Here is a 12907-nt window from a genome sequence, read left to right as displayed (position 1 = left end):
AAATTGAAAAAAAGGTTTATTGTATCAGTCGAATTTGTACGACTATTTATTTAACAAAAATACTACAATATACAAAAATATAAGAGAAAGGCAATGGTATTGTGAAACACCGGTGCCGTTTATAAGACGAAACTTTGTACAAATATGCCTCTAGAGATAAAACAGCACTAAAAATACGGTTCAAACTAACGCTTAAGCGCGGTATTCAGTCCCTCAAAATGACTAGAAGGATTGTGGTCCTCCTAAATCACCTCTCAAAAGCCTTCTTTCCATAATCCCAGTCTTCCCGTAAGAAACTTAGTGCCAGTACTCCGTTGTTAAGCGCAGTATCTCTTGGTAAGTCCCTTAAGTGATATACACTTTCGAGTCACTGTTAGAAAATATCGAAGCAAGAACTGAATTTACAATGGGTTACTGATAGATGAGACTAGACTAATGCTAGTAGAACATTAAAGTTCTCTACTTTCTTGGCCAAAGATTTGCGGAAGGCGAAACACTAGTAAAACAGAAAAGTAATTTACAAAAATGGTAAACATAGAAACATAGATATTGAATTATCTAATTTTACTTTTCAAAGTTGTTTGTATCTGAATGTGCCTAGAAAGGGTTCTCTTTTATTCTATTCCAAAAAATACATTTTTTTTTCTGCTATTGTTTTAAAATAATGACGAACACGAGCAGACATTACAGTTTTCTTTTAAAACGTTTCGATAGGCTTGTTTTAAAAAAGTACTTTTGTAATAAATTTAGAGAGAACAGTATAGACTTCTCATTTGTAATATCATAATTTATGCTTTGCGACATGTAAAGACTTTTTAAGGGAAAATGAATAAAAAAAACTATTTAGATTTTTGAAAAAGCAAGCACTGTAAAAACATATCACAGAATTAAAATACAGCTACTGAATACCACACACTGAATCTTCTGCTAAATTAAGATCTTTAACCAGCATATGCTCCAAGCAGACGTCTCCATTCACGAGGATAGTTTTGAGAAACGAATGTCATCACCTTTCTTGCCTGGTCAACTTGCTTTTGATTGCATCCTGGGCATTGACCACGTAGAAGTTCTGGTGCAATTCCTACAAAAGAAATTTGTTTTGGATTTATGACAATATGCAAATAAGACATTTGCTCCCTTTTTGGGTTGGAGGGGGAGCTAACACTTAAAGAAGGGGCACAAATTAAAAAACGCAAAAATAGATGAATGGGATGGAACAATTAGAAATGTTAAATGTGATCGTGAACAAATCGATATTTATGAGGGGAAAAAGTAAAGGTGGATATGTATACAGGATTTCCACTCACGTTAGGTACAGCATTTATGGGGGGAGGGGCATAACTGAACAAAATTAAATCAAGATGTGAATTATAAAGAGATTATAAAACATTGTAGGAATAATTGTGAAAACGTCAATATTAAGGGAGACATTGGCCTGAAAGCCTCGTCCAAACGTGTGTGGGTATCATCTAAAGCTACCCATCATTTCCCTCGGTTATTCTCATTCATTGATTTCTTCTTTATCAAATTAAGAAAGCACACACACACAGTGATGCATGTTCCCTTACTACAAATCCCCTTGGGCCCCTTTGCCTTTACACTTTTAGCCTTTTTTTTAAATATTCGAGATTTTAATTGTAACCAAATATCACCTACCCAGGCATTGGACCGGAAAAGAGTTCAAAAATTGGTTATTCACTGCCTAAACATGGGACCTACACTTTCAAGTTCTTGAAAAATGGTTATGTTTCTAATTTTGGAGCAGAAAAAATAAATGAGGATACCTAATTTCGTAATTAGGTTTTCCGAAGTCCGTTTTCTTCCCGTCTTTGTAGCTCCGTATATTTCTAGTGCGTCAGTACTTGATTTTGGCTGCGGAAGACCGATGAAATTTGGATATTAGATAACATCGAAGAATTTATAGAAGATAAAAAAAACTCTGACTGCGCCAATGGATTTGCTGTGTCAAGATTAGAGGAGGTCCATCTTAAACAGTAAATCGAATTTGTGTCTAGGTCCTAAGCTTTGGCAGAGGACAACTGATTCCACACAACGACTAAGGAATTGTGATAGGATTAGATAATAGTAGTATTTTTGCTGAATTAGTCAAGTCTTGGAAGCTAGTAACCGGTTTCCATAGTTGTCAAATTTTGGACAATAGTTCGTGCCAATCAACAAAGAACCAGAATCAAAGAAGTTAACCTTAACCGACTGCCTTAAATACTCAGACAGACACGCGGTAATATTTGTTTGAGGAAATACAATAGAAGAAACAGCAGTAAACAATGGATATGTTTAGTTTTCAAGGTTTCATAAACATAATAACATTAATTACGAAAAAGAAAGAAAAACAATTAGAGGCCTATCCCTTTAAAATGGTCCTTCGCTAAAAATGACAAGGCATAACAATTCTTAAGTTGAGAGTGAATGGTAATAATATAGAAATAAGAAAGATGAAAGCAAGGGAAGTAATGATTAAAGTAAGTCGCAACACCGTAATTGGGTGATAAGACGAAATGGAGAACTTAAAGGTAAATTATTTAAAGTTATTATATTAAATCCTAGAGAGCCATTGACTACTTTGAAGAATAACAACCCTAGAAGTTGTCGGTTAAGAACGATATTCTTCTATCTACTTTGGGTTGTAAGTACCAAGTTTAAAAGGTTGAATATCCTTCAACATCTGATTAGCATAAAACACAATAGGTTACCATTATATCCTCTTCACGATAATATTGAGCTAACACCGAGATTATTCTGTTAACAAAATTATCATGTCTTTGGTTCAATTATCGTTGACGGCTAAAGAAGAAAGAAGAATTATGCTGATACAGTTTTATCAACTGGATTATGGAACGCTCGAAAAAGAGTGTTCTGAATCTTTGATTGGCATTTTCTTAGAATAAGTTTTCGAGCAGTAGGTCAAGTTCATTTTCAGAGCACGGTATGCTTGAAATCCTATAGAGCTAAGGATTAATATTGAAGGTTTCTGATTGGTTGGCAAAATTCTCAAAAGATTGAAGAGTTTGAACTTCTAGATTAACTCGAGCTGGCCTGAGAATCAAGTCAAGTCAATTGCTATTTTATGGTCTTAACCAAAGCTTGATGTTAGTCAAATCTTGTTGGGAATGGTCCTTACAGAAATATCAAATGCGCAGTTAATAGACTTACTTAAATCCATCTTATATCTATGACCAATTATATATTTATAGAATTCTTGAGCCTCATTTTAATCATGATTTCTTGGTCTCAAACAATTTCTTGATATCAATGGATAAATGAATTTTTTTTCCGTTTTAATAATCGTTGACGTCACCATTATCGTTTCTCATTGGGTAGTTGAAAATACCATTCAAATTTCTTGACAGTGGCAAGAAAAAAACTTTTTCTTTGTTAATTTATCCATCCACAGAAACACAGAATCCAAGTAAAAAATATTGGGTATCAAGTGGCTATTTAGTTCAGATATTAGTTCTCATGTTATACACATGTTCCGTGGATAAGACGTACCATGGATACTTGAGTCTGAAACTCGTTAAGACGATATTAAGGTAAATTTTGTTACATATGTTTATTTTACATTTAAGTGTGTAAGTTTAAGAAGGACCAGAGATAGTAATTACATCTTTACTTTATTTAGATGGAGATGTAGAGGGCAAGAAATTTGCATACAGTAAATTTTTTTTCAGGTTCTTAACTAAACACTATAATATCAAAATTCTTAACTAGTATCAAAAAAAAAAAATGTATTTATAGAATTTTTTTGGTATCTTTCAGTCTAACTGCATCTCAACCAACTCTCATTCCTAATGCCTGGATACTACCCTGGGCTATATTCAAGAGATTGTTGATGTCGTTGGTCTAAATTATTTTGTTCTTTTTTTCTCAGCAACAGTTGGTTCATAATGCCAATTAATTCTGACAAAAAAACAAAAGCAACTGATAACTTTTGCATGCAGCCTACGCTATATCCATGAGTTATACTATATGGGCTATACTGTTCAGATATTAAAATATTTTATCTGCTCTAATTTTTGTTCTTGTTGCAGTTTGTTTTAATTCCAGCTATGGTGTCATAAGTCACACCTATACCTGTAAGTGTAGGTATTACCTATCCACACTCCAGTTTGGCTTGTTTCTTTGGGTGTGCCCGTTGAAAATCCATATCATGCAGTTATAATCTTAGAAGGGTTATCAGCTGGATATTATTCTTCTCAAAATCATATATTTTATATATTATGCTTTCACTTCTAGTCACACTTAATTTTTTGTTCGATAATTTACAGTTTTTTACAATTTCTTTTTAAATATCAAGTTTTAGCAATGATTCAATCCTTCCAAAAGGAAAAAAAAAACTACATATATTACGTTTAGATTTTAGCTTTGAGTTACTCTTCAATGACACTAGAACTTTCCAGAAGTCCGGCTTTGACTAGTCAATCTGAGTTAAAATCCCTTTGAATGATGAGAGCAAACTCTTACCGACATAACTTTTCGAGAGAATCGGTCAGATTTAACGGCTTCTCTATATAAAACGTTTTTAGGATTAAAGAAGGTTTGAACGGGGAGTTATACTGAAACTGAAAGACAAAGAAAACCCCAGATATTTTTACCATAGTTGCCAGAAAGAAGTTAATATACAAAACATGGAAATATACAATTTATCTATATCTTTCAAATCTAGCTCCAGTGCTTTTATTTGGTTTTCAGCGCAGGAACTTATTCTTTGCTATGTCCACTTTTCAGATTTACGAAACTTTCCAACCAACACGTGATGGAGTAGGTATTATTGGTTCCTTAAGCGAGTTGAAAGTAGCTACTTCACGTAACTTTTAAGCAGAAAAAGTACTGCAGAAAGTAAGTCTACCAATGCTTTCGACACGTATATGTGTTAGGCTGCCAGAAATTGTAATTTTTATCCTTCCACGTTCAACCAATAAGGTAAACCTTACCAATTTTTACTTGTATATCGCATTGTCTGAAAGTCAGTGAGTCTTGTAACCTCTCTCTATATTTCTCTCTCACGCCACCCCAAGCAGGGGACCCAACTTTTGGACAAAAAAACAAACACTTGTTTGATTTTTGGCGTTACATTTTAGTCGGCTTGAATTTGTTCGCGACAAAATTATCCGGCGATTAGTGAAGTCCACTGAAGTGAGAGGGCGCTAACTTCCCTCCACCTGTTGTAAATCTCGGAACGCCAGGGGTGCCATACAGTTTCGCTACGTTTGGCAAAGACCCTAGAACGCTAGGCACACTCCATAGAATCCTTGGCACAGATCGTCACGCTTGCACACGCCACCTGGTGTACATGACGTCTGCGAGAGAAGTGACAAGCCGCACTGCGGAACTTGTTAGATGGTGATGTCACTCCTGACCACGCACGTGTGCAGGATTCAATCCTCAGCGGATGGAAGTATCGTGCTTTGTAGTAGGTCTCCATCATTTTGGCTGTTTTTGGGAGCTCCGAAAGTACCAGGAATGGTTTCTAATGAATACACTATCTCAGAGATCCACACTAAATGACAAAATCAATGCTTTGATGGTTGTTATATGGAAAAGTTAAGTTTTAAGGGTAATCTAAAATATTGTGATTTTGTAGAAGGATCCAGTTGTTAACAATTGTCCTCCACCGAAGATACGAGTAACATTTTATGATAATAAGAACACTTAAGTCAGATGTTTTTCATTTATGTTCACAATTTGGGCACAACAACTTTAGATAATATCTTTTTAGAGCCAAAAGGTCTTTGGGTTCAAAATTTTTCTGCCAAAAAGTAAAACTAAACAAAGCGAAACTACATCAATTCTTCTTTTTTGGGCTCCCTATAGAGTTTGGCAAAAAGTATTATTATAGGGTCGAAGCAAGGCCAAATTCTATTTACTTATTGTTCTTTGGGAAAATTAAATTATTTCGTCTCTTTTTCTACCACCCAAGGAATTAATTTAATGGTTATTCCTTGAATTTTGTGCAAGACGATATAACTTCTATGCTAGCCTACACTTGTCTTATGAACCTAGTAAACAACAAAATTATTTTAGCCATTCCTAGAACATCTTCAGGAAAACTTTGGTGACAATCCCGAATATTAGCATATATTAGTTGAAACTACTTACTTTTGAGATCTCTCCCAATATTGTCGCAGTTACCTTCGTTTAAGAGACAGTTGAGCTGTCTTCTCATAAAAAGTCGATCCCTTAGAGCAATATCTACGGTTAAGGAAGCCAAGCCTTGACGCTTTACACGGGGACCAGGTGACGCGAGGATACAGGTCGCAGCGAGGGCTAATACTAGTAAGACCTTCATTTTATGCTGAAAAAAAAATGGAGCAATATTAACAGTTACTAATTCCGATGCATCATAATTACTCTACTTAATCCTCCTGGAGACTTGGCACCAGCGTTGAGAGAGCAGACACTATCCTTCTCCAGTAAACCTGGTCTTGTGCTGCCATGGAGGTATCTTCAGGTCTTATGCTTACCTTACTTAGAAAGTGATATAGAGTGGATTGTCTTGCACTTGGGCGGCCGCGTCTTCGTTTCCATCCAGCGACCACAATATTAAAATCAAATGCGACAAGGGGTTTCTTGTGACGTTCGGAGAAGGTGGCCATGGCCCACCACTGGCAATTGTATATTTATTTTATGTATTTTATTTTTATCTTTGATTTATTAATCTATAGATTTGTATAATCTACACTTATATGTCAGTATCCACGATTCATTTACAAGAAATCCCACTGTTTAATTAAAAACTTGACACTCTTAATGGAAAATATGTGCAAATGATATAATTTTTAAGGAAGTTTTTAAAATTTATGCTTTCCAAGATACTAAGCACAGACTGGAATCATAAGATCTTGCAAAAAAAATCCAAAGGAAAGGCGATACTGCTAATGTTCATCAAAATGACTTATAACAACTCTTTAACAACAACACTAGCGAATATAGAATCACTTTTTAAAGCAATTAGAAAGTTTAGAATCATTTCCCTTCCGTTGCCGTTCTAAAATGGATGGTAAATAAGCGTAAATAAGGTAAAAATGGATGGTAAATATGGTAAATAAGTGAATATTATTGAGTGAAATCAAATGTAGTCTTACCAATTCAAACACAAACTTATTAGGGAGATAATAAAAAGCGGACTAAGAGGTATATGATTTTTGACATATATTTTGACATATAATTTTTTGATTATTGACAAGTAATCGTACTTCTATTTCTATCAAAAATGAGAATACGAAAAGTTTGTATATTTTGGACACTTCGTTTATTTTCCCAAAGAAAGACGGCAATGAAATAACTCCTCTAAATTTTTCTTCTGTATTTTTTCAGACTCAAAAATTTGCTAAATGTGCAACATTAACAGGTTTTACAAGGCTACCAAATAACGCATTCTAATGTTTCTAATTGTAGTATTTTTTGTATTATTAAATATTAAAATGATCTTATATATAAAAATTTGGTTTATTAATGTGACATTCTTTAATAAATTGTTTTAGTGATGATAGCAATACGCCCGCTAAATTTTTGTGAATTCACCGAGGGATTACCCATTTCCACTACCTGGTGTACATCTCAGAATGCCAAGTGTGCTGCACAGTTCCGCCACGCTTGGCAAAGTCCCTAAAACACTGGGCAGACAACTAAAGCACTTGGCACAGTTCGGCCACGCTTGGCATGCGCCGCCTTGTATGCCTGACATGTGAGAATGGGCAGCAGCTCTTCGGAATTAGCACCACTTGTACGACACATGCTTGTTGAGCACGGGCATAATTTACTATGAGGCAGGAGACAACTACTCCCAAGACCCTAGTGTGCCCCCCCCCCCCCACCAGGGTCAGTTTTCTTTAGTATATTTTTGCCTTTACGGTCCTATGGGGTCATTTATCAGTTTTGATTGTCATTTTCAGTTTGTTTGGGAAAACTGGCTCCAACTTTGGCCCCTCCTCCAGTATTTTTGTGAAATTTCGCCACTGTTGTTAAGATAACACAGAAAAACAAAAGTAAAACAGAGAACCAGAGTTGCCGCCTGATGAGAGAAACACACTAGATTTAGTGGTTTTTTTGGTTGATTTAGTGAATTTCTTCAATAATCTAGTGATTTATGCGCTGATTTAGTTTTTTTTTTTGTTCAGGCAAAATAAAAAATCATTAGACATTGTGATAAATCACTAGGGGTTGTAATCCTGTATGGAACTATGATGTTCCACTTTATGGATTCACAATTTTCTAAAAATGAATAGAAATCCTACATAATTGAATTCGACTCCAAATACGAGCGTAATTTCGACAGTCAGCTATTTAAATGTTATCACATTAAGATTGAAAAAAGGTGCTTTAAAATGTTTGAAAAAAACACAAAAAGGAGACAAAACAAGGTGTGTATGATACCATTGAGAAAAAAAAATCAGGGACATATTGAACAAGCTATGGCATAAACCTTTCGTCGAATAACGTAAGAGAGTTTAAATTATACTTCGTCATCAAAGTTTGCATCAAAGCTGGTTTTAGCTGTCAATGGTTTGCTGCAATTAACCTTGACAATGAAATATTCTAGTTTTATCGAAATTCAAATAATTTTGCAAGCTCAGGTTTAATTTAAGATGTGATGAAAAAAATTGAATTCGGAAGAAAACACAAATTCTATTTTTGAGATGTGTTCTTGCAAATTCTACCTGTGACAAAGCTGATAAATGTAAATGGTCCTTCAATAGATTTTTTTTGTAAGGATTTTCTGTGCCATCATTCTCTCCAGTTTTTTTTTGGTATGGGGGATCCTATTCCTTACTGAGTTCCAACGAACACGATATAGGTAATATCGATTTGTAACACGGATATTTCTATCAAATATCAAATCCTCGATCCATGAACTAAGGTGAAAGACCACGAATCTAAACGAAGGGCTTTCGAAACGTTCTCTTCATGAATTGTACGATCTACTACTTCACTTTCAAGCCAAATCGAAATTATATTAATCGCGTTTGTTTATTTTTACGTTTTCCGCTTTTGTTTATTTTTACGTTTTCCTAAAGGAGATTTTGAGATAACTATTTAAATTTCCTGACAATGAAGTTACTGTCTCCAAATAATCTAAAAAAAGGATAACAACGTCAAATTTTCAATCTTGTTCTGCCCGTGGGACTTACAAGTTGGAATCCGCAGCTCTAAACATAAAATCAGTGACAGTAAAAGAAAAAAGTTACTTATCGGTTATATAGTAAACACTCGGGAAGTGAAGCTCGATTAATGCTAATGAAATCAAACAAAATAAGATGAAAATAAAACAGTTTAGAAACAAATTTTGGTTATATATTTGAACATAAGGGAGGGGGAGGGGTTAAAGCATAGCATATATTATACTAACCTAACTTAACCCAACCTAACCAAACAAAACCAAACCAAATACGAACTAAATATTTAAATAAGATATAACTACAATTTCTTTTCCGACCAAGCCAAAGCTAATTGTGTGGTATAAAGAAGTTGCTTAACCAGTTTCTTGTGTCTTGTTCGCATCATCCGCGATCGAAATTCTCTAGTGTTTATTATATAACCGATAAGTACAAAAAAAGATCAGATTTGCAAGTTTTGCTGACTTAATTCTAAAAAGGAAAGCGCATGGGGAAAATTATTTTTTTGTTACATCTTCGTATAATTTCAAAGGATATTTTCTACACTACCAAATATGCATTTCAATAACATATACGTTGGCGCATAAGGGCCAAGTAAACTGTAGAAGGGAGCCCCGTGGCTTAGCCTCTCCACAAACCTTAATTTTTTTACGTTTCAAGGTAATTATTATTTCCATTCTCACATAATTGCTACTTGTTATAGACCCCCCCCCCAAGATTTTTTAGCATACGTGCCTGTTAAGAGTCTTTAGTGCTGAAAAAGAGTTTTCCTTAACTCTTCGTTTCCCCATTAATAGGCACTATTACATTGCAATACTTGGAAAAGTGTGTGAATTGTAAGAAAGTAAGAGATATTAACACTCTAAAGACCATTCCCTAAAACTACCTGAGTTTAGTTAAGCTGATTTTTGGAAACAGAAGAATTCAAAGTTCTATAAAAAAAATCCTTAGTTTGAGGCAAAGCTCAGTAGATGTAAATCAAATAGTAAAAAATGAAAAGGAATACGCCTAACCATAGATCTGGATTATTCATTGGAATTACGGAAAACTTCAAAATGAATTAGTATTTCTTAAGTTATCTTAAGCTTTAACAAGAAAAAGTTACTGTGATGTGATAATATATTTGTTAACTCTAGAAGACTCTACTCTAGAAACTCTAGAACATCTTTAAATACAAATTAAATTTAGGAAATTAAACAGGAAATAGCCCCTATGTCTCCTACCTGTTCTCACAAACTCATTCAACTTTTAGTCCCCATAAAGCTTCTATCACTTAATAGTACATCCGCCCTTTCTTCCCTTATATTTTACCCAGAAAAAAATTAAAAAATCTTAATTAATCCTCCTTAAAAAAATTTTTTTTTTTTTTAAAAATTAAAAAATCCTCCTTAAAAAAATCTTTTTTTTTAAGGAGGAAGTGTTACAATGTCAAAATATCTATGCAGATTGTTATATTATGTAAAGTAAATTAACTTGTTTTTGTGTTTTAGTTTCATTGTAATATTTAATTATAATAATTAATTTCATTATAATTATTTAATTATAGCAGGCATTATTTTTACCTTCTTCTGAGAAATATTGGTCAAATTTCGAGTTCCCGTTTCGTCTAAAAAAATTAACAACATGCTATCTTAAATAATGTCACAAGGTATATGCATCCATAGTGATCAAGCATGCGCTGTAATACTCTATAAATAAACTTTGATTACGGCTAAAAGATACCTTTTAAGGCACCCTTTGGCCACTGCAAGCATCTGATTGAACCCTCTTTCCTGTCTATGATTTATAAGAATTTGTAGACGAGGTCAATCGACTTTGAAATTCAATCGAAGCATTTGAATGCTAGTTTGTAAAACACTAGGGCTAAACTCTAATGAAATAATGTTATTCTGTTAATATATATATATATATATATATATATATATATATATATATATATATATATATATATATATATATATATATATATATATATTATATACATTCATAGAAGATAAAATCAAAAGTTGAACCCAAGTCTCAAAGTCCACTAATGCACTAGATTTTCTGCTGGGGGTCTGCTGGGGTAGATTTTCTGCTTGTTTGGAAACTTTTCTAAAATGATTATGCGCAACTTACTTAGGTAATGCTGAGGGTATTCTTTGTCCGCGAGGACAGGGGTTCGAGTCCTGGTTTTCCTGGTTATATGGTTTGGAACGGGGGTCAATGGCGTAACTCTAAACTTAGCAAGAGTGGACCCAGCTCTGAATGGGGACCTGGACAAATCTGGGGAAAGTAAACCGCAAGGGTGTGCGAAAGCACAGGATGGCTGGCCCCCAGCCTCCCATTGCACTTCCTGGCTGAAGTATTATGAAACGGAGATTAGAACTGCCGGTAGAGACGGTAAAGTCCGAAGTCGTATTCTTTTTTTTTCAAACGAAACATAAAAGTACAGTAGTACCATTAGATTCTTCTAAGAAAATTGCAAAGTTGATTTAGCGTTTCTATTAGTTCTTTTGTATATTCGTAGGGCGATATCTGGGACCACCAGGGGGAGAGGGGTAGGTGGAGTGCATTGTCAGAGAAGCGACTATGATAATTGGAAAGAGCATCAAAGAAGAACGGACTCTAAGTGCTACCGTCATTCATTCTCGGTGAACTATCCACCGGTGAAGTTTTCTTTCCCCCCTTTTTTTTTTACCAAATTGGTTTAAAAAGTTAAATTAGTTTTGACAGGTATTTTTTTGCTTTTCTGATTAAGCTATACCTAAAGACCATATTAAAAGCTTAGGGGACCATGAGATAGAAGCCTTTGAATGTTATATTCAGAGTTAAGGACATCCCGGGTGCGCCAATGGAGCATCTTACCACCACCCCCACATACACTCATCGGTAAAATTGGAGCAAACAGTATTACTGGCTTTCATATACAGTGAATATACCACTCGATGCCTTTTTTATGCTCTTTACAAATATAATAATCGCTTCTACCGCAAATTCAGATTTAAGTACTTTTTGACCTCTTGACCTCTTAAAAATGAACTATATATATGACCTATATGGTCATTACAAATCTGTAATAGTTTAGAAACAAATTTGGGCTATATATTAGCACATCAGGGGGGTGGGGGTAAAGTATAGCATATATTAAATACGTAAACTAACCATTGCTGTATTTTATTCTCTTTTTTTATGTGTTTGTGCACATCGAATTTTAATGAGAAGAGAAATCACCAGTGCAACAGCACAAACACATAAAGAAAAACAGCAATGGTTAGTTAACGTATTTAATATATACTATGCTTTACCCCCACCTCCCTGGTATGCAAATATATAGCCCAAATTTGCTTCTAAACTATTACAGATATGTAATGCCCCCTATATATAGGTCGTTTTAAGAGGTCAAAAAGTGCTTAAAATCTGAATTTGCGGTAGAAGCGATTATTATATTTGTAAACAGCATTAAAAAAGGCATCGAGTTGTATATTCACTTTATATGAAAGCCAGTAATACTGTTTGCACCAATTTTACCCACCCACCTTGGTAAGGAATGAATTCAACATTATTTCGTTCTAAGGTTTTCACATTTAGCCAATATGCATCAATATGCATCAGGCGGCAATTTTGTAACTTTTTCAGTAGTTTGACTCTTCAAGTCCCTCCCCCCCCCCGTTAAACCAGATTTATACGAACACAAAAGGAAAACATGGGGGAAGTTTCCCAAGCCTCGTCATTTCGGTTAGAAAACCGATGATGAGGAACCAAAGGCACCCTAAAAGCTTGCCTGGTAGCCT

At 34.5% G+C, this 12907-nt stretch overlaps 2 long non-coding RNA genes across 2 annotated transcripts in view; one reads left to right on the top strand and one right to left on the bottom strand.

The window, feature by feature from the left end:
- Positions 1–6506, bottom strand: LOC136037894 (uncharacterized). Its single transcript, XR_010620068.1, has 2 exons — positions 6118–6506; positions 1–1081 (listed from the first exon to the last, which is right to left on the bottom strand). It is a non-coding gene; the product is annotated as an uncharacterized LOC136037894 (long non-coding RNA).
- LOC136037896 (uncharacterized) overlaps positions 2434–12907 on the top strand; it is a 133005-nt gene continuing 122531 nt past the window's right edge. The window contains exon 1 of the long non-coding RNA XR_010620073.1: positions 2434–2531. This is a non-coding gene — a long non-coding RNA (uncharacterized LOC136037896). The remainder of the gene's footprint in view (positions 2532–12907) is intronic.

Source organism: Artemia franciscana, chromosome 17 (genome assembly GCF_032884065.1).
Source record: "Artemia franciscana chromosome 17, ASM3288406v1, whole genome shotgun sequence".
NCBI classification, from domain to species: Eukaryota; Metazoa; Arthropoda; class Branchiopoda; order Anostraca; family Artemiidae; genus Artemia; species Artemia franciscana.
Note: the sequence above shows the minus strand (reverse complement) of the source record. Positions and strands in the feature narration are given on the sequence as shown.